Source organism: Hoplias malabaricus, chromosome 11 (assembly GCF_029633855.1).
Source record: "Hoplias malabaricus isolate fHopMal1 chromosome 11, fHopMal1.hap1, whole genome shotgun sequence".
In the NCBI taxonomy this organism is placed as follows: Eukaryota; Metazoa; Chordata; class Actinopteri; order Characiformes; family Erythrinidae; genus Hoplias; species Hoplias malabaricus.
Genome location: NC_089810.1, coordinates 17512134 through 17537772, shown reverse-complemented (window position 1 = coordinate 17537772; position 25639 = coordinate 17512134).

Below are 25639 nucleotides of genomic sequence, written 5' to 3'. Positions count from 1 at the left end.
ATATGGAGTTGTCTGGTCAGCAAGAGCTTCGGATTTGGAATGGCTTTCATAGAAGGCATTTTGTGCAAAGATAATTGTTAATTGTCCTGATGATAGTAGCTTTCATTACTTCCTTGCAGTTACTCTTCATGTATATTTCAGCAGGTTTGATTTACAGTACATATTTAAAGGCACAGAATGTCACTCATATTTTTTACAAAAATATGGTTAATATATTTCTGTCTCACCTGCTTCAGCAGGTTTCTAGTGGATATGACATAAAAGATGCCACATCTTATGCTTTTTTAAAATGCCTTATTAACAAAGAAATAAATGGTCAATTGTACTAAACGTACTGACTTATCTGTTACATCATATTTAACACAGCCTTCCATTCTGATGTATAGCCCTGCACATTTAAGATGAAAAGATGTGCATGACACAGAAGTAAAGAGGGTCATCTTGTACGTCTGAGTATATCTAAGTGTAGAGGTTTAATCATTCTGGAATAAGAGTGTTGTCTGTGCTCAGTCCCTGAAGTCCCTCACTATAAGCAAGTGTAAATGGATTGTAAAAAGACTTGAGAGTTGAGGAAGGCTCTGTGAAGAGCTCGGTGTCAGGTCAAGTGGATGTAGTTATGGACAAATGACTACACCGACACTTTTTAATTGAAGTACTCATGATCAGCCTGAAAGTATGTTCTTTTGCAGAAACAGCTATGAAGCTTTACGGAATGCAGGGAATATTCTTGCTCAACATAATGCGGAAGCATAGCTGTTTTTGTGTAGAGTAGCTACATAAAGGTTGGGCTTTTGGTTCATCAAACTGGACTAAATTGCTGTAGAAAGTGGAAACTACACAAACACTGGCTTGGGCCATTTAGGTCATTTAATGGCGAGTAGTTTCGTGCAGCCCATCAGTTGAGTTGGGGTCTAGGTCAGTTAATGACAGAGTGTACGATGCAGATAGGATCACCTCTTTCACAGTGTGAAACAGCTGTTACACTCACAACTTGTGGCCTGGATTTATGAGACATTCTGTACTAAACACGTTTTATATTTTGTTGTCCCCACGTAGGGGCTGCTGTATGTGAGTTGACATTACAGAAGCAAATATACTCTACAAATAATAAATACTCACTTGTTTGCTACTATTTGGCTGTTAATATGACTTGCTGCTTTCTTAGTTGAAGTACTTGTTCAGTGCATATAGCTTAGCCTCATAGCTAAGTATATTCTACCTTTGAGCCACAAATATGAGTACACTCAAATCTTCACCAATCATAGAACTTAACAAAAGAGTAATGAGGCTTTTGGCTCTTTGGATTTTCTGAACCCTCAAATTATCCCATTACTGTGTTATGGCCTGTCTCAGTAGTAGAATAAAGTGTTTGAGTTATGCTGCACTGATGGCAGTCAGTCTCCATGGTTCAGTTTTTATTTAGTTTGTTTGGTGTTAGTGTGTAGAAGAGCTGACTGCTGTGACAGGAGGAGGAAATGGAGCTCTGTGTGATGTGTGGGTATGCCTGACTTTCTGATTGATTTTCTGTGTGGATGTCAAAACTCCATTTTATCTAGCAGGCCTGCTGGTGATAGTGGGCTTTAATACAGGCCTGACTGCCCGCAGCCTTGCCGTCATCCAGCCCCTGATAGGACATTTGCATAGAAAAATAACCTGCACATAGGGGATTAGAGGGGGATTGGAGAGAACATGCTTTTGCATTGTGTCTTTGTGCATCAGGAAGATTGTGTGTGTGGCGGTGTGTGTGTTCTGTGGAATTAAAAACATTGTGGCTTTATGTTAATATCTTACCTAGCAAGGTATCTCTCTCTCTCTCTCTCTCTCTCTCTCTCTCTCTCTCATGCCTTATATACCTTGCCATTTGCTGTTGTCATTGTTTTTTGTTTTCTATAGTGTCGATATATTTATTAATATAATAGCTTCAATTAGGAGAAATTGTCATGCTCAGAACTGTAAATGGGGGTCAGATCACAGAATGAGTGACAGTGGCATTACCACAGAAGTATAAACAACATGGAGTCAGCAGAGGAATAGTAGCCCTAGTGAGAATCTCTCAATGCTAGCCTGATTATCCTGGGTTTGGACACACCTGCTGTGGACATTGGGTGACTAACAATGAAGCAATGATATGTAGAATACACACACACACACACACACACATATGAAAAGTGTTTAGGTAACGTATACATTATATACGGCTGAATATGCCAAGGTCTTTATGGAGGTGACTGATGTAAACCTATTGTTAATTCTGGTTGGTTCTGTGGCAAACTTAGCCTTGCCCAACTCAAATCGATCAGAAGAACACAGCAGAAAATATTGTTTAAAACTATCTCTCTGAAGATAAAAGCCTGCATGGTTCTCTCTGCACTGCTTCAGAGCACATTCATCATACAGGCCGTGATTAGGAGACAAAGTATGAAAATAGGTGGACAGTGGCTTTGAATTTGCAGACCAATGTATTATGTCACTGAACATTGAAGTGTGACTGTGTCTCAGTTGAGTGAACTTAATCTTGCAGCTGGTGTGCTGGACATTGTCTAAGAGATTGGATCTTAAAAAGGTAGTCTATAAAATGATGGGCTCTCAGACCCAGTGTACCAATGCTTTATTTGGAAATCCCCCTGTTTAATTTCAGTGGAATAAAATTTCACTTGGCTTTATTACTGTGTGAATTAGACTCCGTTAGCAGTATAGCCCTCGGAGAGCAGAGGTGACCTGAAGCTATTTGCTATTGCTCCCCAGAGAGAAACACCTTAAAGAGCATTAAAAGCAGGCAGTGAGGCAGGGAGCCCTGCAGGACTCGCGATCAGAGGCATTAAAATGCAAGACAAGCAGCATATCACTGGACCTTAGAGATAGATAAATCATCTATTAAACAAACAGGAGCTACGCTAGCACTCTGCTGCATCTCTCTCTTTCTCTCTCTCTCTCTCTCTCTCTCTCTCTCTCTCTCTCTCTCACTCACATACACACACACACACACACACACACACACAGAGTTACAAAAATATGCCACCCTCAACACACGTAGAACTTATTCCACTGGGAAAACACAGGCACGGCACCAAATCACATGCATATGCACTATCAAAGAGCTACTGATGCTAACGCTCTCCCTCTAATTTCTCTCTCTGTCTGTCTGCCTGTCTCTCTCTCTGTCTCTCTGTCCTTCCATATCTGTTTCTCTCCCTCCTATCACCTATTTCCTATCTCCTATTTCTTACTTCCTCTTTCCTACCTGATTTTATTTTATTCCTCTCTCTCTCTCTCTCTCTCTCTCTCTCTCTCTCTCTCTCTCTTTCTCTCTCTCTCTCTCTCTCTCTCTCTCTCTCTCAGCAGGAGAAATGGGATGAGTCCCTGTAAACCAGAGTCCCGCTGTGGTTGGCTCTGTCTTTGAAGTGAAGACCATGTGAAGGCCTACTGCTGCTTTGCTACCACTGCTTTCCCTCCTGCTGCTGCTATTTTTGCTGCTTTGTTGCTGCCGCAGTGTTACGGTTTTGCTGCTGCCACTTTGCTGCTTTGTTGCTGTTGCAATTGTCTCTACAGTGTTACAGTTTGCTGCAGCTTGTTTGCAGGTTTGCTGCTGCGTTGTTGCTGATTTGGTGCGGCATTACTGCTGTTTTGTTGCTGATTTGCTGATATTGTGTTGTTGCTGCTTTGCTTCTGCTCTCCCTCCATCCTGTACAGTTCATCAGGGAACTTTAAAGAGCAGGCTGCTGCTGCTGCAAAAAAAAAAAAAAAAAAAAAAAAAAAAAAAAACATTTTTCAGCAGCCTGGCCCAACTCAGCAGAAATGAGCCCCTATTGAGGAGACTTTCTCAGGGAAAGTGGCTGATCTAGGCTGCATTATCCATGGACATGTGCTCTGTCACTTCTAAATGACACAATATAAAAAACAGAAATGGAGCTTCGCTGGCCCTGCTGCTCTCACTGCGCTCACAGCCTTATTGTGCTGTTTCCTAAAGTGTAAGCACAAACCCTGAAAGCGCAAAGGGGAAAAAAGCCTTCAACACAAATAGAGTGCTATGCTGACTGTCAGGAGCCATTGCAGAAAACAGGCTGTACATGACAATATGTACTTTTACAATGTTTGCTTTTGCATCTGATCCCAGGGCAGCTTTCAGTGATTTGTGCTAAACCCCTTTTAAACCTTAAGGACTCATATATAGCTGCAGCCTACACTACACAGAGTTTCACCCTCTGACAGCTACATAGATACACTGACTAGCCACAACATTGAAACCACTGAGAGATGAAGTGAATGAGATTGACCTTGTCATTACAAAGGCACCTGTCACTATGTAGTTCCTGAAGTTAATCAGTTGGAAGTTGGAAGGTCAAGCATGATGCTGACCCCTGATTACCACTGAAAGTGTTTTCACTGGTAATTAGCATTAGAAATGGACCAAGGAGCCGTGGTGGCCTTGTCTGACAAATCATGTTTCCTTTTACATCGTGTGGACGGCTGGGTACGTGTGCCTCACTTGCCTGGGGACGAAATGACACCAGGAGGCACTATAGGAAGAAAGCAAACTGGCGGAAGCACAGAAGAGCATCAGGGGTCTTGTGGAATCCAGGCTCTGTCAAGTCAAAGCTGTTTTGATGGCAGAAAAGGGATACAACTATATTTGTCTGTGTAAATATATTTACAAGTGTACACTACAAGGAGGATAGACCACAGACAAATCAGCAGACCCACTTATGCAAAGTGACTTAAGCTCTTTTGGTTTTCTTCTTTTCTTAAAATCAATGCTGAAGCTCATGTGTAGCTGCTCTAGAATGAACCTTTATGGGCAAAATTTTAACAAAGATTTTACAGCCTGGGTGAATGCAACTGAGAAGAGATGTCTGGTCACTGTTGGATATTTATTGCATGTACAATTCTGATTTGCTTAGTGCTCAATGTTAGAACTGATTTCACTAAATGTCTCAGGGGAGTGACATAAGCTACTTGCCGTTATGAGACGGGTTTCAAGGACAATATTTGGCAGTTACAAGCTCGAACAATGAGTTAATTCATACAATCCCTTACAAAAAAAAGGAAAAAGTACATTTTATTAAGTAAAACTAAGTAAAGTTGAAGTATATTTTCCAAATATACTTTGTGGTAATGCACTAGTCATATACTTGTAAGTGTACTATTTCAATACTTCTTGGGACTAAACTGGACCACTTTTTAGTGTATAAAATACTTTAAGTATTCTTTAGGTTTAAGAATAGTAAACTTGGAGTTTACAAATTTAGTTTACATCTAAGTTTTATTTTTTACTATGACTGTACTAGAAGTAGTAAATAGGTATACTTTACTAGTTATTTATTTCTATATAAAAATCAGCCAAAATGCTTTGGTTAATAACACTGTGTACATCAGGATGAGCTCCACCAAAGTACATTTACTCTACCAACCCCACCCTGAACTACAAACCAAATATACTTAAAGTTTATATATAAGGCAAGCATACTTAAGTATACTTAAGTGTATATCAATCAAAGGATTAAGCACAAGTGCACTCAAAATATACTTAGTATGCTCAGTATAAGCCAAGTATACTTAAAGTATAATTGTGCTTAGTGTATCACAGATAAGTAAAAAGTCAACTGAAATCATAATCGCTTATTTTTAGTTCAAAATACATGTATTAATGGCACACTTGAATAAGCTTCTGTAGGTGGCCACAAAATTGTTTTGCACTGAAGTTTATTAGGTAGCTTCTACTCTACTGGAAAGGCTTAATATTACACGTTTGTTTTAGCTGAAAGAACATGTTGGATGTTTGTTCTGGTTTGCAAACACCAATCCAGCTCCTGGAGATGTTCACCATCACAGAGAAAACAAATCCACTGTTCGCCAGCCCGGCTTGGCACTGGGAATGATGACCTTAAGCTCATATGCAGCTACTCCAGAATTGCTCATTTCGTGCACAGAACTAAATGCTGTACACCTTAAATTAACAGAATTCACAAATTTTAAGGATTGTCTACAAATGATTGAACATATTACAGGTTTTATATAAACACACATGTACAGATTCAGTAAACACTTTGGGCTTTATAAGAACTGGAGAAGATGCTGAATGACCATTAATATGGTTTCAATGAATACACATTACCTTTGTGAAGAAAACAGGAGTTCAGGATCCTCAGAAATGTACATATCAGGATCCATAGGAAAATAGGAATCTCCAAAAGTTCTATTGGGCCATTTATCGTCAAATTGTCACACAGTGTGAACAGTTAACTAAAAATCCAGAAAAAAATGGAGCTCCATGTTTTTCTTTGGACAGTGATGATATTTACCACAGAGTTAATCAACCCAATATCGACCTGGTGCATCATACAGTTGATTTCCACTGACATTTCAATGTTTCCCTCTTCAACGTAAAAGAACAGAAAACCTATTGGCTTATAATGGAAGTCATTGTGCTGGTGCTAAAGAAATTGCCCGTTGGCTTCTGTTGTAAGAGTGTTTAGAATAAATGGGTTTTATGAAGCATCATTTAATTGGCTTCTATTGTTGAAGTGTTTAGAGTCAATGGGTGTGCTCTTCTTTTTTTAGTAGGAGGAGATTATCTCTGTGCTAACTGATCATGAGCTACAGATAGAGGTTAAGTTCGTAAATGCTGCAGTATTCTTTTAAGAGTCATATCCTCTTTTATAACACAGAGTTTAAAAGCATGGTCGCATTTCAGCAGCACAAGACAAAACCCCACCTTAAATCCATTCGCTGCACAATAAATACTGCGTTCTCTCTCTCTCTCTCTCTCTCTCTCTCCCACCCTCCCCTATTTGCTCCAGGGGTAGAGGTAGCTGAGAAAAGGGAACATCAAGCCAATCACCATTTAGCACCCTCCCCTTATCTCTCATGCTATGTCACCAAACAAACTCCTGTGTTTCCAACAAGCTGTTAAACACTGTCCCACTGCCCCCCAAAGTGAGAGCACCTGAGCTGTTTCCCCAGCTCTGTTTTGGGTAAAACAACTGGCAGGAGTGTAAGAATGCCAGAGCACAATCAAATAAGCTCAAGGATAATGAGGATAATTAGTAGTGCTGCGAATTGGATTATAACTAATTCTCACTGTATACTCTTCCTTAATGTCTTTTACGCAAGCTCCTCCAGTGCCTGTGGATCAAGCTGGGTTTATTCTCCTCTCTTATTATTATGGGTCTGTCACATTAGAAAAGAAGTGAGGAGGCACAAACTAAAACTGTGGGCTTTGATGGATGTTCAGTAGCTGAGTCACTCTGAAATATGATGTGTTGATCAGAAGAAGAACTACACTCACACTCATCAGTGTTTAAATAACACACTGAATAAAACATCTAAAGGAGGTCTGTGCTTTAAGTCCTCTCTCTCTCTATATATATATATATATATAATTTTTTTTTCTTAATATGCATTTGCTTCTTGTCTAGTAATAAAATGTGCATTTATATTTCTTGCTGGGCTTATTATTTATTGTCTAGGTGTGTAAAATCTCCTTATTAGAGTCATTGCTGCAGTACAATACCATGTAAATCAAAATTACACTGCATGCCTATAGGGTTGCTCAATATCTTTTATAATTAAGGAATTCAGCACCTAATGAAGGCACATACTTAGCTGTGCACACAGCTATTAAAACCTCCTCAGAAATGAAATGAAAGGAAATTACATGGTACGCTCTGGAACAGCTGCACATGAACCTTCACTATGAAGTTCACTATGATTATTGTGCATTTGTGCCTCTGCAGTTTCCTTTAAGATCTTATAATTTTGCCAAGCATGGGTTTGAGGTGTATTAAACCCCCAGCACTGAACTGTGGAGCAGTGGAATTGCGTTCTCTGAAGTAATGGATCAAAATCCAGTACCTTTGGGATGAGTTGCTGTGGCATTTGAGATCTAAAAAATCATCCCACTCCTATACACAGCCTCATGCACAAGATAAACACAAAGCCAAACATAAATAGAACATACATCATAAAGTATCTATATTTCCAGGTCATGAACCACAGTATGTAGCACTAAATCTGCAGGCTGCAAGCTCCCTCCCCCCCCAACACCATTATATTCAAGACCCTGGCTTCAGTTTTCACACACTCCTCACTGAAAATGATCTAATGGTTTGCTCTTCTCCCTCTCGTGTTATAGGTAATGGTTTATTCCACGGGGCCGGTCATTAATAATGGGCTCGATGAGTCACCTGCAGCTGAGAGTGAACTGGCCCATAAACGCCTGGGCCATCAGACGGTCAAAAACCAACCAGTCTTCACTAATATATAACCATGGCCCAGCTGTATAAACACATTTCCTCTTCTTATTAATTAGGGGAATTAAGGTAAGGGAAATATTTATACAAATGACTCCTCTGTCCATGGACCCAGTCGATGTCTGCACCATTAATCACACTATTGCTCTTTGTGCAGAGTTCAGCTCTGTGAGATCAGCACCATGGACAGAGTCAGAGAGAAGTAACCACTGCCTCTGGCCTATAGTTAGTGAGCCTTTATAGGGCACTGAAAGTGTCTCTTCAATCCTGAACTGAAACAAATACAGCCAGTCATTCAGTCTCTCATATTAGTGCAATAACTTAACAACTGGTGTCAAGTTCAAATAGGGTTAAGGTCCCTCTCCTGCCATCAGCTAAACCCATAAACCTCATCTCTGTTCATCAAAATGACATATTAATGATGTTATTTCCAAGAAAAAAAACTCAAATGTCTTAAAAGTGGCTCTACATAACACTACGTGTTCATCTTCATTCAGTGCACACAGGTCTATGAATGTGCGATTATCCCACGCTTCTCTCTCCGTCCATCCCTCCATTGCTTACATGCAGCCCAACCTCATCTGGAAAGGCAGATCCATGGAGAGTGTGTTCAGTTTTTTTGACTGTGGAACCCAAATAAGGGTTCTTTTATTAAAATGTTCAGCTTGTAATTACAGAATAACCTTATGCAACATATTTCCAATCAAGCTGAGGAAGCACTGTATCATGCAAAAATCTTTTTAAGCATATAGATGGTTTCTAAATAGAACTATGGTCTTCAAACAAGAACCCTTGAAGAGTGGAGATATTTTAACTTTCAAGGAATTTTAATTAACAGCTTTTGCAAGAACCGTAATATTAAATACATTGAAACAATGTCTAATTCTTTACTAAATTTAAGATATTTTGAAAAGTAAATATAAAATCATCTCCACTGTGTCCCTGTGTCCTTTCAAATTAGTGAACTGGACTAATTTTAAGGTGTCCCCACTGTGGACACATCACACAGAGAGGGGTATGTAGATGGGTCTCATCCTGCAGGGTATACAGCCATCTAGAACTTGTCTGTGGCACAGTAGAACTATGTTCTCTAAGCTGATGGAGCACCATCCAATTTATCTGGCATGAGTTGAGTGGCATTTGTAATGCTCTTGTAACAGAATGCAGTCAAATCATTACAGTGATGTTCTAACATCTAATGTAACACCTTCCTAGAAGCTCAGAAGCTGTTTTTGCAACAAAGATGGACAAGATATCAATGAATTCTTCTGGTCATATAACATACTGGAGAGGGAAAGGGGTGTGTTATTGTTAAAGATGTACATCATAATACATCACAGCATCATAGTTAAATACACTGATAGCTAGTCAAAGCACCAAAGTATTTATCTGATAATAATAACAGCACTAGGTTCAGTTCCCCTAACCTCCCTGCAGCAGAATCAGCTCGTCTTTTGATATGGTCCTCTTTTATTTTCTGCAGCCTAATATCTCTCTAACTAATATATAAATATACATACTTTATTTAAGCATTCTGTTTGAGCGCTACGCTGGTCAGCTTCGCTTTCTACCTCTCATTTCACTTGTATTAAAACCAGTGATGAAAAAGAAGGATGTTTTACACATGCTTTCATCTGCTGCAGGCAGCTCAGAAAAGCTGCATTCCATTAACGCTGGTTTTAGAGGAATATCTGTACAGATAACATGGTAAAGGCTTCACAGCAAGAGCCCACACTTTCCTAGATAGAAATAATTCTTGCACATAATGCGGCAATTCACATTCACTCTCGCACACGCACACGTCTGTTGAATAAGGGCTTTAAATCAGGTGTATTTCCTTTGACCTTTTCTTGCCCTGTTGGAGGATGTTTTTCATGGAGCTTGTTAAATGTATTAATTCTTGGTCATTTTCTGCAACAATGAGCTTCAATGCTATGGCACACTTTCAAAAGGCCAGTTTTGGTAGCTGCATTAGTTTCAGTGAACGGGCTTAATATATTTAGCTACATGTACAAAAAAAAAAGGCAAAGAACAATGAAGCTCCTGCCTTGGCAAGTTTAAGTGGAGAAAAAGCATGAGTGAAAGCATGAGCTCCTCTGCTGCCCCACTCAGGAGACGGACTGCAACTACAATCTACTCTAATAGGGAGATGTTTGGATTTATCTGGGTTAGTTTGTTTGTCTGTTTGTTTGTTTGTTTGTTTGTAATTTGTTTGCTCTTCTAGGCCCATTTCCGCAAAACCCATCATAAGACAGCGGCGGCTACAGCAGTTTCCCAGAGTGTGGACATGTTTTCAGGGATGTTAGTCAGCTTCTGTAGAGCTGTGTATTCTGAATGGATCAGTAGATGACACCACTGCATCTCTTGGCACTGTTCTGACCTTCTGCATACACTGTCCTCTGGACCCATATAAAGTTGTGTAATTGTGCATGCACCTGTGAACGTAAGCTAGTACAAATACTTTGAAGTCAACATCATTTATTTATTCTCCCGCTGTGTACTGCAAGCTTAGATTGACCAGGGCTTTTATGAGGAAGTTTTTCAAGTGTGTGAGCAGAATTTGTCCTCAGTGCCACAGTGATGTCATCCAGACTGTATGCATTTCTGACGGCAGCTCTATGGCAACAATTTGGTTTGAAAGCTACATAACATTTTACTGGACTTTACTGTTTAAATAAACAGTTTGGACTGTTTATTGTAGATAAGAAGTAATAGAAAGTCACTGCTGCCATAAGGCAGTTATTGTATTTTAGTATGTATAATATAGAAATAGGTTTCATTTATGTAAATTACCACCACATCATCCACTAGCCACTTTGTCCTCTTCAGGGTTGTGGTGGGTCCAAAGCCTAGCTGGAGTCAGTGGGTGGAAATGACGGTCACACCATGGACAGGGCACGTAGCCTTCAGTTTATCAAAATAATTAAATATGTTTTCTACGATCATCCTTTTATATGATATTACGCCAACGTTCTTGTTGCCATTTGGCAAAACAATGCAATGAAACACTAACCATAGCTACAAATTAATTAACACTCTTTTATGTAAGAAGTTAAATACAGTGTTTCAAATATGTTCATGAAATGTAAACAGAAATGTGATGTTAAATTGAATGTAAAAAAGATGAAAATCACAAAAAGTTGAATAAAAATAAACAGAATTATACAATTTATACACAGACACATACGCGTACACACACACATACACACACACACTGATTGACTGAGTCCTGAGCCGATGGAGTACTGGTAAATTTATTGATAGACGGCCCTCATTGTCATTTCATGCTCATGCATATGCAAATATTTTCCAAGTGCCTTAGCTAGTGGATAAAATCTAAATACATTGGCACTGAATATTTAATAGCTTGTTTCTATGCATAAAAACGCAGAATCTTATTTCTTCAGCACTGTCTAAAAAGGGCGCATGTTTGTCTCAGTGCGAGTGTGTGTGTGTGTGTGTATGTGTGTGTGTACACACTCAAATCCCTATGTGATTATAAATCAACATTGTGCTGGGCAGCAGTGCTGTGTGATTCTGATGCTGCAGCAGAAATGAGTCTCTCTCCTGCTCCCTCTCTGACAGTGAGTTTGCTACAAGTTATCTGGAATGTCGGGGAAATTAGCATTGAAATGATTCTGCTGACAGCCTCCCACTATCTGCGGCAGCTGCACACAAAACAGACTGCATGAATCCTAATGGCCTGCCAGAGAATCTCCCAGCAGCCCATGAACCAGCGCAGGAATCATACGCGCACACAGACACCACAGCCAGATTGAATTCACCATGAAGTTGCTTTTGATGAGTTGGGTTTATACAAAAGATAATATGAAAACACCCACATCCACCCAGGCTTGCACACCCCACCCCTTAAAAAAAATCACACACAAGCACACATGAGGGGGAGGAAGGCTGATGGGATTAAGTTGATATTAAAATGACCAAGTAGACCAACTGGGAAAAATGTGGTTTGATATCTTATGAAACAAGGACTACTGTGTACATCTTAAACAATAGTAATAGGACGGTATGAATGGATTGTTTTAGGAAAGCAAAACAAAACAGAAAAACCAAGGGAGTCCTTATTTAAGGATTTAAATGTCAAAACATATTTTCTATTCAAACATTTTTGAGTTTCCGTTTACATTCTGCCACGTTTGGCCTGAAGTTATAAGAAATGATTCAGCAAGGACTGCTTTGGGAAACACAAACACAGTAGAGCGAAATCCAGAACAGTTGTGCAAAGATGTACACGAGGCAAGGCAAAGGCTGCCCAAGCAACAGGCCATTGGCTCTTTTTGGCCGAGCTGCCCCTCTGGAGAACCCACTATTCCTAAAGTTAGACCCAAAATGCTCAATCAAACTTTTATTACTTTTCCACAGGAATTCCTCTGAGGCCCACTCCCAAAGGACACACTGAGAGTGCCGGGCTTTAGGGTGTCCTATTCCTCTCTTTTATCCCTCCATGGGGTGCTCATGAGTGCCCTCTGTGTGCCCACACTGCGGCCTTTGGTCCACGAGAATGTGTGCTCAGCAGAGTTCTGTTACCTATAATTGCTTGCGATACAGGCAAAAAGTAATCACAATAGACTGTTTTTTGTGGTTGTCTGTCCGACATGGAAGAGGGAAAGGTATTAAAATGTGAATATGAATGCATATTTTTATTAATTGAATGTGGCACTGAGCTGCTTTAAGCTTGTGATCTGAATTGAGCCACTGGAGATTAGCAAAACTACCTCATTAATAAAACACAAGTACCGCCAGGCACCTATAGAGCACGTCTCTCAAGCGCACAAGTTTTTCCTAAATCCATTAAAACCAAGCATCCTTGAAGTCCTTTGCATCGTAGGTCTGCCTGTTGCTGATGCTGCCAAAGTGTCGACTTTGAGGAGGCCTTCACAGGTCTTAGGGCTCCATTGTGGGGTTGGGCTAGATATGGGACACAATGCCACATGCCCCCGGTTAAACGAAACTGTAGTGGGCAGACATGGTGTTGTTGATGTTGTGAGAGGGCCCTGGGTGAGTCTATGAAGTTATTTTTCTCTAAAGTTTACAGATATGTCTTTGTGACAAATGCTTTTGAATACATCACAAAACCAATAAATCCATAAAGAGCTATTTCTGCTGTTGTTTTTCTGCAGCTTTATGAAATGTACACAAATATTGACCAAGCCAACTGCAGAGAGAACTTTCATTCATTTATTCATTATTCTGCTTTATCCCTAGCAGGGTCACAGTGGGTACAGTCAGTTCCATTGCAAGGTATTACACAGTCACTCATTCACACACACACACACACACACACACACACACACATACCCTTATTGGCACTATTGCACAGCCAATCCATAAAACATGTGTGTTTTCAAACTTTAATACTGTTATATGCCATTAAAAAGCATAGTCAATCAGTCGTGTTGTGCATTCTTTATGAGCTTAAATTAAAATAAAATAAAAATTATCCATTAATGCTTGATGAAAGGGAAGGAAAGTTCAAGGTGGTGGTTATGGAACGGTTCTTGTCGATAGTAAAGGAAAGCTCACAGAAGCCTATAAGGAAATAAAATGCCTGCCGTCTCCACAACCGTTCTGAAAGCATACATTGAACATCAATATATTAAACAAAGGCATTTGTGTGGCTCTGTAGAGCGGTGTGGTTCTTTTTCCGTAGTGGTGATAAGCCGACAGTGCGCTGTTGTGTCAGTGAACAGCAATGAAAACACTGCAGAACTGCTAATTGTTCCAAAAGTGGAAAAAGTCTTGTCCTCTTTGTATCTGGACTGAATTGTATTAAAGCTGGTTAGACTTTAATTCTGAGCGTTGTGTGTAGGGGCCAGGCCCTTTTGTCGGATTTGCAGTGACAGTAAAATTGTAAAACGCTCAGCGCAGTAAAATTGAATTGAGTCGTATAAAAAGCCCATTATGCTGGTTTGAAGATTCATTTGTATGAATGCCCAGGGCTGCCAAACAAATGCACAAAGAAGTCTTTACGTAAACATTCCCATTATTCAGACAATCACCCACAGTTTGCCCGTCATTAACTCGACAAAGCAAAAACTGAAAGCACCCCCCCCCCCTCCACCATCACCACTACCTAACCCTGGTAAAGAGAGCATTTTATTTTAAATATAAAAGTTTTTGACACATGCTTTGCACATTAAGAGAATATTTGTGAGGTCAGGTAGTAATGTGCTGTGTCACAAATGCCACTGAAACTATAGGGTGGTACTCGTCACTCCAGGGGACTGCTTCATAACCCAGTGTGGGTGGTGGTGGTGGTGGGGGGCGGGGTCTTTATACCTTTCTGAAACCCTAAATGAACTTTACTGAGTGGTTAGTTTCTGAGAAAGTCTCAAAATGAACTCAAACCAGAAAACACAGAACTAGTCTTTTAAGCTCTCATATTCACTCATCAGGGAGCGTAGGAGTGTATTTTCTTGGGCTGGCTTCTGCTGATTTCTGCTGTCTCAGCATCTCTAGCTTTCACGGGCAGTTAGCAATGGGAATGCTATTACTGCCTCTTAATTCCCTCACTTAATGTAAGGAGAACGGCTAAATGAAAATGAAACATCATTCTCCCCCCATGGTGCAATTACAGCTGCATGGAGAAAACACAAATGTAGGGCATGGTGATGAATGATCCTCTCTATGCTGGAGAACATGTTATTGCATTTGGGGGGTGGGGGGTGGGGGGAGAGTTGTAAAGATCTGCTTTATAGGATATTACACAATCTAGGAACATTAAAAAGCCAATGATTTCTTCACTACTCTCTAAGCATGCTGAGCCTGCAATCACATGCTGTTGTCAAACTGTGCAACAGCTGGCACACTACCAAGTGCTTTTTGGGAGAGAGTAAAGTTTGAATTGATTCCTGCCGAATGTACAGTGCAGTCTGGAATTTCTGCATCAAGGACTTTTCAAGGACCTTCAGACACTAACACCCAGAAATCCAGCCTAAATCTGTATAGTCTCTGAAATCCAGCATATATACCAAATCCAGCCTAATCTCTAAAACCTCTAAAGGCCAGCATGTGCAGTTATTGACATGTGTACAAGATGTGAACAAACATGATTTTGAAGGGCATTTGGATTTGAAATGCGCAAAGAAAACGTGTATGTATTTGGGCATGTTTAGATGTGTAATACTCTATGTAATACTCAATGTAATGCTCAATGTAATCGTAAACATCGTGTATATCATCTACCCAAACAAAACATGTATCTCCATTTTAAGTTTACGACTACATCTGAACACAGCAGCTGTTCTTCACATTGTGCGGACATTTTGTGAGTGGACCAATAGAATCACTCGAAAATTACATGGAATATAATCTTTTGTAAATTTATATATATTGAAAGTTTATAGGTTTATAGGGTATAACCCTTTCATGGCAACATCTTTCATTTCTATTCCATTCATCAGAATCAGCCAAGGGTGGCACAGTGGCGCAGCAGGTAGTGTCGCAGTCACACAGCTCCAGGGACCTGGAGGTTGTGGGTTCAATTCCCACTCTGGGTGACTGTCTGTGAGGAGTTGGTGCGTTGTCTGTGTGGGTATCCTCCGGGTGCTCCGGTTTCTTCCCACAGTCCAAAACACACATTGGTAGGTGGATTGGCGACTCAAAAGTGTCTGTAGGTGTGTGTTGCCCAGTGATTCCAGGTAGGCTCGGGACCCATCACAACCCTGGATAAGCGGTTACAGATAATGAATGAGAATAAGCAAGAGAATAAAAGAATTTATAAATATTTGACAGTTGTCATGAAAGTCTTGTTGGTTTATATAACCTTATAAACTATCACTTACTAGAAAGTGCTACTGTGCTCTTTTTACTTTAATAAAGAATATAAGCTACAAAGCTGAACTTTACTGTGCATCATACAGAAGGAAAAAGAGCACTGTGCATTGAAGAATTGTCCCTACAGTCCACATTAAACTCCACCAATGTAGCATGATCTCTGTTGTGAAATATACGTCGGCCTTGTGGAGCTAGTTTGGATTGTGGAAATGATTCTCATATCTCTGCAGATCAGAGAGGCCAGCAGATTGTGATTAGGAGGAGGCGGAGCTGGGCTCAGAGGTCTGAGAGGGGAGAAGGTTCTCACTGCTTCACTAAGCTGCAGATTTATGAAAGGTCTACTGCAGAGCTGTGTGCAGGTGAGCAGAGGATGTTTTACCACTCCTCCATTACACAGATATTAGAGTCTGTCTCACACCTAATGAAGTTCAGTATGCTGCACTCATACACAATCACTGCTCCATATAAAACACCTACAGAGGGCCGGAGCTCTATAGGAGACACTACAACACCTTCTCCTACTCTGTCTGCTGAGGGCATGCTCTCAACATCTATCAGAGTTCAAGCTTTAGACAGTTTAGAATGTGTGTTTTCATTGTGATTTATTAGAGGACTGCACTGCACTAGGTCAGCACAATAAATAATGAATAATCTTAACTCAGTGTCATTCAGCAAGCATTTTATAGGGGAATACCTCTATAATGCCCTTTTGAAAGATGCTCTAGGCAGTTTCATTGCATTTTGTAACTAGTAAATTTGAACAGTAAAAAGGCATCAGCCCAAGTGTATCCTGTGACTAAGAAAAAACTGCTTGAAAAGTTTCTTAGAGCAGTTCCTGCAGTTCTGAGCTCGGAGAAGTCGCAGGACAGTAAAGCAAAAAAAAAAAAACATTAAATAAATAAATAAATAATAGGGGGCGGCACGGTGGTGCAGCAGGTAGTGTCGCAGTCACACAGCTCCAGGGACCTGGAGGTTGTGGGTTCGATTCCCGCTCCGGGTGACTGTCTGTGAGGAGTTGGTGTGTTCTCCCCGTGTCCGCGTGGGTTTCCTCCGGGTGCTCCTGTTTCCTCCCACAGTCCAAAAACACACGTTGCAGGTGGATTGGCGACTCAAAAATGTCTGTATGTGTGTGTGTGTCTGTGTTGCCCTGTGAAGGACTGGCGCCCCCTCCAGGGTGTGTTCCCGCCTTGCGCCCAATGATTCCAGGTAGGCTCTGGACCCACCGATAATGAATGAATAATAATAATAATAATAATAAATACTGTACATATTAATATTATCCAAACATAATTATAAGTATTTGGATTCTGCAGTTGTTGAGGTGACGTTTATAGTGACGTGTTGCTCTACCAATAAGAGTTCTAGAAAAAGACATGACACTTGAACAGCAGCTAAGGGTTGCATGAGTAGCTAACAGATGTTGGGGCATCACTATATGAGAATTTATTAGTGTAGTTCTTAAACTTAATTTAAACTAAAATCCTAAACTCTGGCTCTAAATAAAAAAAAAAACAGTTTTTCACACATTTTAAGAGATACTCCCAACAAGTGAGTGTGTGTGTGTGTGTGTGTGTGTGTGTGTATGTCTCCCCATGAAGTAATGGACAGCATATTGAATGCTGAGGGGACAAAATAAAACTTAAATATACAACTAATTCTATAAAGCTCAGTTCTATCAATGTTGATTTCTTTTAAGGTGATTAATTAGGTGTTAAGACAGCTTTCACTTTCAGTTTTTTATTGCCGTGATAAATAATGACTGCAATAAAATTTGGGTCAGAAAGGCAGGTACATTGACAGCTCAAGTGCCCTTGAGCAACTTCCCTAACCCCCTAAATGCTCCCTGGGTACTGAGGCGTCCGTGTGCTTTCTCTGGCACAGATGGGTTAAATGCACAGGTCAAATTTAATTGTAATGTTGTACAATGATGATAAATCACCCTTTTATTTCATTTCATGCCAAGATGCTAGTTTCTGTTCATATCTACACAATGTTGCATGTGAATTCACTTGTGGAATGTATTACTATTTTAAATAGGCATTACAATTTAAGGACATCAGGATAAAAATAATGTAAAAGCTTGTATTTCCACAGTTTCCTCACAGAGAATCACAGTTTTTATTAAACATTTTTTGCTGTTGGTACTGTGTCTATGTTCTGTGTTTGGTTAATATTGGCAAATTGTTCATTCGTTTTGAACAGACATGTACAGTCCTCTATTCCACAACAATATTAAAAACAACAGCAATATCAACAACAGTCAGTATTCAGGGTATTTGCTGAATCACTCTCCTTAGGTATGTCTGGAGTTTAAGTGTTAAATATGATCAACATTCACTGGCAGAGATGAGCTCCTACAGGCTGAAATCATCTCACTGTTTAACATTTGTTTCAGTGTTTTGATTACAGGGCTTCTTTCACCAACCAATCAATGCAGTTTATTTAAATCTGGCCATGTCTATCAAGCCAGTGGAACCAGATGTGCGAGCAGATGTCCTGTCTCCAGTGGAATAATTAAAGTAGTCAGTTTTGTCAAGCAGGCAAGTTCTTCTGTAAGGTATATCCAGTTTTTGAGAGAGAAATGAGGAAATGGAGCACAGAATAACTCACACTCTGGGACCTCTCCACCAGGAATAGAAAAATCCCACACTGTGATTTCACTGCTGAATGGAAACATTAATTTTTGCCAGAGTGAAATGATGTTGTTTGGCTGTTTTACCAGTAGAGGGCAGCAACATTAAAAAGGCTGTGTAGATCCCCGCATCTCCTGCTTCACTGCAATATACAAGAGAACACACAGTAAACCTTGAGAGGTTGGAATTCATACTTTTCAATCAGCTAGTGGCTTTACTGAGGGAGTGTTCTATTTTAAATATAAACACTAACATATCAATGTTTCTGTGTTGAACTATGGCATGTCCATAAAAATTTACTTTTGCACACAGAGGAGGAGCTCAGCTTACACACATCATACACATATCACAACAAACTACAGCATCTGCAAGGTGTGACCAAGAATTACCAGGTTAAACAGCTCTAAACATGACACCAGACTACAACTTTTGTAAAGATAGTGCTCTGCTTCTATCTTCTGTTTCTATCCACTGCAGGATTACTGACCTGAAGTCAAACATCAGTAAGTGAACGTGACTAAAAAACTGATATTAAAAATAAATGTAGTAAATTACTGTTACAACACTGATATTTTCAACTCACAGATAATATACAAGGCAATTTATATTAATTGTTTGTATGAGCAAAAATGACAAAATTATAATCAGTCATTTTTTTTCCATTCAGAAATGTGATGCACAACAGGTAGTGTCACTGTGACTGAGACCTAGGTTCCTGGGGTTGTGGGTTCTTGGGGTTGGGTCACTGTCTGTGAGGAGTTTGGTGTGTCGTCTCTGTGTATTTAACTACAAGGCCATAAAGTTTATTTATGTGCATTTAAAAGAGCCACAGGGAGGGGGTGCTGTGGGACTTTATGCTCATGATATGTGCACTTTGAGCCTCAGTTCACTGGAAAAATCATCAGTTGTGTTGTGCCTGTTAGCTGACGAGCTATGCTTCTAGAGTGTAGAGCCTGCCTTATTTACTTTTCTCTTAATCCAACACCAGTCCCTTATTGTCAACACATGCCGGTGTGCACTGTTGGGCTGTGCTGAGCTGAACTGCCCAGTGCCAAAAACATTCATTCGACCCACACGCACAGATATGAGGCCCACACAGCCTGACAGACCCAGAGTGACCTTGAACTCAATAAGCAGTTACAGGCAATGAATCAAACAATTAATGACAAAATGCACACATTTATAAAGCTATTAGAATTCTGTTGGCATATCAAACACATGATTGTCTCATAACATGATGTACACAAACTTAACCTAGAGTTCAAAAATGTTTACATCCAGTCATATTAAGATATTGTTACAGACCAGGTTTAATTGGCGTCATGGACAGATGCTCTACCCACTGAACAATACCTGTTCACATACCACCTCTGGTTGGGTCAGGGAGCTGGATTTTTATTAAAAGATAATTTTAATGAAGAATTATAAATTAGTATTCTGAATGTATCTTCTTTACAGATCTAATATTGAGAGAGATTAGGTCACAAAATACTGTTGTATTGTATTGCTACGCCTTCTTCAGATACAGATATAGAAGAGACATTTTTAGTTCTTCCATGTATCTGGATCATAAACAACATTCCAGCTCATTACTCCAGACAAACACGGTTCCACCACCAGATATTGTGGGATGTATACCCTTCTTGGCCACATTTGGCACTGAGCACCGTTCCATAGACATTTTTTACTATGAAGATTATTCTAGATGTGTGTGTGTACAGCTTAAAAATTGTCAGCCCTAAGTGCCCTGGAAAGTAACTGAATTCACTGAATATAAGGGGTGTTTCTCTGTTTCTACATTTACAATTAAAAACTGTAGAAATATATTGGTTATTTGTAGCACTGATGTTGGGGTCTGTTGTAGATGGCGTTATCTGTTGTTGGTAGTGTAATCTGTTGGTGTTGTCTGCTGGTGTTGCTGTTGTCTGTTGGCATAAGTATTGTTTTTGTGTTTTATGTTGTTTGTAGTATTATCTCTTGTTGATAGTGTTGTTAGTTGGTGTAGGTGTTGTCTGTTTGTGTACGTGTTGGTGTTTGTTGGTGCTGTCTGTTGTTGTCTGGTGTTGGTTTTAGTGTTGTGTCTTGGTTTTGTCTGTTGTTTGTGGTGTTTGTGTGATACGTTGTTTGTAGTGTTATCTTGTGTTGATGGTGTTGTCAGCTGGTGCAGGTGATGTCTGTTGGTGTCTGTGTTTGTGTTGTCTGTTGTTGGTAGTGTTGTCTGCTGATGTTGGTGTTGTCTGGTGTTAATGTAAGTGTTGTCTGGAGTTGGTGTTCTGTGTTTGTGTTGTCAGTTGTTTTTGTTGTTTGTTGGTGCTGTCTTCTAGCCACGCTCCAGGTGACTGTCTCTGAGGAGTGTGGTGTGTTCTCCCTGTGTCTGTGTGGGTTTCCTCTGGGTGCTCCAGTTTCCTCCCACGGTCCAAAAACACACGTTGGTAGGTAGATTGGTGATCCAAAAATGTCCAAAGATGTGAGTGAATTTGTAAGTGTGTGTCACCCTGTGAAGGACTCGCACCTCCTCCAGGGTGTATTCCTGCCTTGCACCCAGTGATTCTGGGTAGGCTATGGACCAGAGGTGATTGCTCTAAGACCGCAAGGGAAGCTCAGCTTCCCCTAAAAGGTCAAAAAACAAGTGATCAAATATATACTTTTGTGTGTACATGTCATTGAATAAATATGCACTAGAACGTGCTCAACCTTTGTTCAGAATCAACTTCTTATCACTGGTAAAGACACGGCTTTCCTCTCAATCATTCGCGCAGATTCACAGTGATTTAAACAGTGAGGACGCTGAGCGTCCACAGAGTTCAATGGAGAAGCAGCTAAGTGCGGCGAAACAAGACGAGTGATTGGATAAATGCTGGGCTTTGTCCCGCCCATCGGACGCTCAGCGTCTCTGGGGGTCTATGGGGCAGTGGGCTGGCCTCGGCTGGCCCGGACGCTCAGCTTCTGCATGATGATTGGATGATCTGTCTGAGGCTGAATCCCTTTTTGATTGACAGCGAAATGAGCGAATCAGCGATCCTTTGGTGTAAAGATCCGAGGGAGCATTACATTTTCATTCTGTTCTGCGTTGAACCAGACTTTCTTAATCCTCTTAGCAGCATTTTCTTTGTTAAAACGACAAATCAAGCTTCTATTTCTGGTGGTTTTTTTTGTAGCTGCTTGTGTTTGGAGACTGACTTCTATCACTCTTTCTGACTTCTATCGCAGTTTCTGTCCAGCGGTTGCTGCTGAGCCCCTCCAGCCTCACAAAGCACTCACAGGCGGACACACTTCACATGGGCCAAGGCCGTTTAAGCAGCCTAGCTCTGCTGGCCATTGAGAGGACACTAGTCAAGTCCCTGGAAAAGACGCCTTGTTGGTACGACAGGGTCACAGATAATTTTCTTGAAAAGGAACGGAGGGTAGAATTTACGTATAAATAAACTGACACATTTTATAATGTAGGCCGAAATTGAGCTTTCCCTCCTTGAAAGACCAGCATCCGCCACTGCTCTGGACCCACCGCGACCCTGAACTGGAAAAGCGTTACAAATAATAAATGAATGAATGAATGAATGAATGGCGCTGTCTGTTGGTTTGGCTTTTTTAGTGTTGGTGTTGTCTGTTTGTGTTGGTGTAGTCTGTTATTCATGTGTTGTTAGGTGTTGTTGTTTGTGTTGTGTCTTGGTGTTGTCTGTTGTTGTCATAGTGGTCTTTTGGTAACAGTATTGTAGGTTGGGGTCAGTTTTGTCTTTTGGTCTTGTCTGTTGTTGGTGGTGTCAGCATTGTCTGTTTGTGTGCCTCTTGGTGTTGTCTGTTGGTGTCATTGCTGATGAAGTTATCTGTTTTTGGTGCTGGTGTCATCTGTTTTTGGTGGTATTGGTGTCAGAGTTGGTGTTGTCTGTTGTTGTTGGTGTTAGTATCTGTTTGGTCTGTTGTTGGTGGTGTTAGTGTTGTCATTGTCGCCTTCTTGTTGTTCGTGGTGCTGGTGTCTGTGTTGTCTGTTGCTGGTAGTTTTAGTGTCGTCGTTGTTGGCGTTCCTGTTGTTGCCGTTGTCTGTTAATGTTGGTGTGTCTGGTGTTGTCGGTGAGTAAATGCTGTAGTGGTAAACGTTCAGTAACCCACTGCTCACTCTAAATCTTCTATTGTTTTATGACGCAATCACTAATTAAGGCGCGTGTTGGAGCACTGGCGTTTACAGCGTCGCTTCAGAGGAAGACAACACACCGCATTACTGCAGCTATTCGTAAGGGCGCGGGCGTGAAACCATGAACGAGCGGTACGGAATCCCAGTCCGGCTTGCAGTCCAGTGTGTGTGTGTGTGTGTGTTGGGGGGCAGGTAGAGGGTCTGTGGGCTATTTATATCCCCGCGGCGCCGCCATCTCAGCGCGTGCGCGCGTACCGACACTGAAACAAAGCGAAAGCTTCTCTCTCTCTCTCTCTCTCTCTCTCTCTCTCTCTCCCTCTCTCTCTCTCCCTCTCTCTCTCTCTCGTGCTACGGCTCGTTCCTTAAAATAGCTGGCAGAGTCGTGATCGACTCGCCCTCGAAAGCCTTGTGTTGGAGAAAAAAAAGTAAATAAATAAAGAAAGAAAAGGAAGCAAATCAGATGGGAGTATAGGCTGATATAGTCAAGACCCAGGCTCTCTCCTTTTATTTCTCTTTCTCTTTCTCTCTGCGTATGTGTGTGTTTTCTATCTCTCATTTTTCCCATTCACTCCATCATTTCTCTTCATTTCGTTGTTCATTTTCCCTTTCTCTATTTCTCTCGTTCTTTTCTCTTTTCCTTTACTCTAACACACACACTCTCTCTCTCTCACTCTCTCTCTCCCTCTCTCTCTCTCTCTCTCTGAATTAATGTGTCGCTATTTTTAGAACGCCAGCGTTTCCAGGGGAAACCTGATGACGCAATGACGTCAATGCAGGTCAATAGCCGAGTGGAGGAATCGAGCGGCGGCCGCTCAGAGGAGCGCGCGGCGAAAAAAACGACGGACGGAGACCCGGTGGATCACCGCGTTAAAAAAGATAATAATAATAACCTTAGAATCAAGAATAAAACAACCGTCAACTTAACGGAGATCCCACCTGCTGCAGCGGCGGCGAGGAACGTGACGGACAACTGAGAAAGCGCGCGAGGATGGGGTGTAGGGATGGGGTCTGGACGGGCGGAGGGCTTCTCTCTCTCTCTCTCTCTCTCTCTCTCTCTCTCTCTCTCTCTCTCTCTCTCTCTCCTTTTCTCTCTTTCCCTTTTTTCAAAACAAACACATCGCTGGAGAAATGGCTCTCTCCATCTACGACGCGCGCGCGTCGGGGCTCCAGTCTCTGAAGCTCGTGATTTGTCAGATCCTGAGTGGACCGACGTGAGTGTTGAAGACCTCCATCCCTCCGCCTGCACGCGCCAAAGGTAAAAAAAAAAAAAGAAAGAAAAAAGAAAAGAATGAAACGTAAAAAACGCACCAGGACCCTCACCGTGGCTTTTACGCAGCGCGTTCATGGACGCAGTGCAGTCTCCGGGCTTTGTAGCAACATCACCAATCAGTGCTAATAATGAGGGGCTGGGGGGAGGGGTGGGGGTGAAGCTGATGGTCAGTTCTCGTTTTCTCTCTCTCTCTCTCTCTCTCTCTCTCTCTCTCTCTCTCTCTCTCTCACACACACACACACACACACACTGTGTGTGAGATATGAGGGAGGTTTGGAGTCTTGCTCAGTGAACACCGTATTAGACGCACGTGATGGGCATGATGAATGCATGCCGTGTATGTGTGGGTGGGTGTTACTGGCCACTGCTATGTGTATTCCCACTCCTAAATCCTTCACGCTTTGATTTCTGTGCATGTAAGATTGTGTGTGCGTGTTTGCCTGCACTCTGCGCTGGGGCGCGCGGATATTTTCCTGTGTGTATATCGTGTTCGTTGCCTTTACATAGCTTTGAATCGTGTGCGGCATTTAGTGCTGGGATGAGCTTTCTGTTTTTGCAGGTCTGGTGATTTAGTTTTCACATGCACGCTCTCACTGCACATTCTCTCTCTCTTTCTCTCTCTCTCTCTTTCTTACACACACACTCTTTCTCTCTCTCTTTTTCACACACACACACACACACACACACACAAAGGTGTAGGGCGTTACCGAGGCGCTCCTGGTTCAGCACCGCGGACAGTGCCCACAGTTAACTCCGGACAAACACGCACGCGCTCGCACGAATAAGTAATTATAGCAGCCTCGTGATCCTTACCCTCCACCCAGCAAACACGACCATACACAGAGAGTACTGTGCAAAGATCAAAGACCAACCTGCCTGCGTGTGATTTTCAGTCAGAATGGTCATTCAGCACAAGTCTGATTCTCAGGACACACCTCTGAGTAAATGACACATCGTTCCCTTCCCATAAGGAAAGGGAGAAGTCAAGGCAAAATTAAAGAAACACAGGAGGTGTTACCTCTGGAGTCTGATTTATTACCTTCTTGAACGATATCAGATAAATCAAGCTCAGAACAATTAAAAAAGAAATCAATTTCTAGACAAACAGGTGGGTTTTTTTGTGTGTGTTTGTTTGTTTTCTTTTTTTGCTGCCACAGGTAGGTTTGCTGACAGTGGCAGACAAAACACTCACTCAGAACTTGAGGGTGGAACCTTGAGACTCAAGGGGGGACCCATCCTCCTTTGGTTGACACCAGAGCAAAACAACAAAGAACCGTAGGTAAACAAAGAGCAAAATGAAGGAAGAATTATGAAGTTACAATGAGTGCACAGCAGATAACAGGAGTCTATAAGGAAGGATAAGAAAAAAAATAGTGAGCTGAAGGTGAACTATAAACAGTTCTAGTGAAAGTTAAAGCCTAGTCTCATCACTTTCCACTGCCAATGCACCTTGCACTGGGAAAAGACAATTAAACACTGTGGCCCTGAATGGTTATAGAGCTGTAAAGTGGTTGAAAAATGAAATTAACAAAAAAGAAGGAAAATGCCAAAGAGACACTGA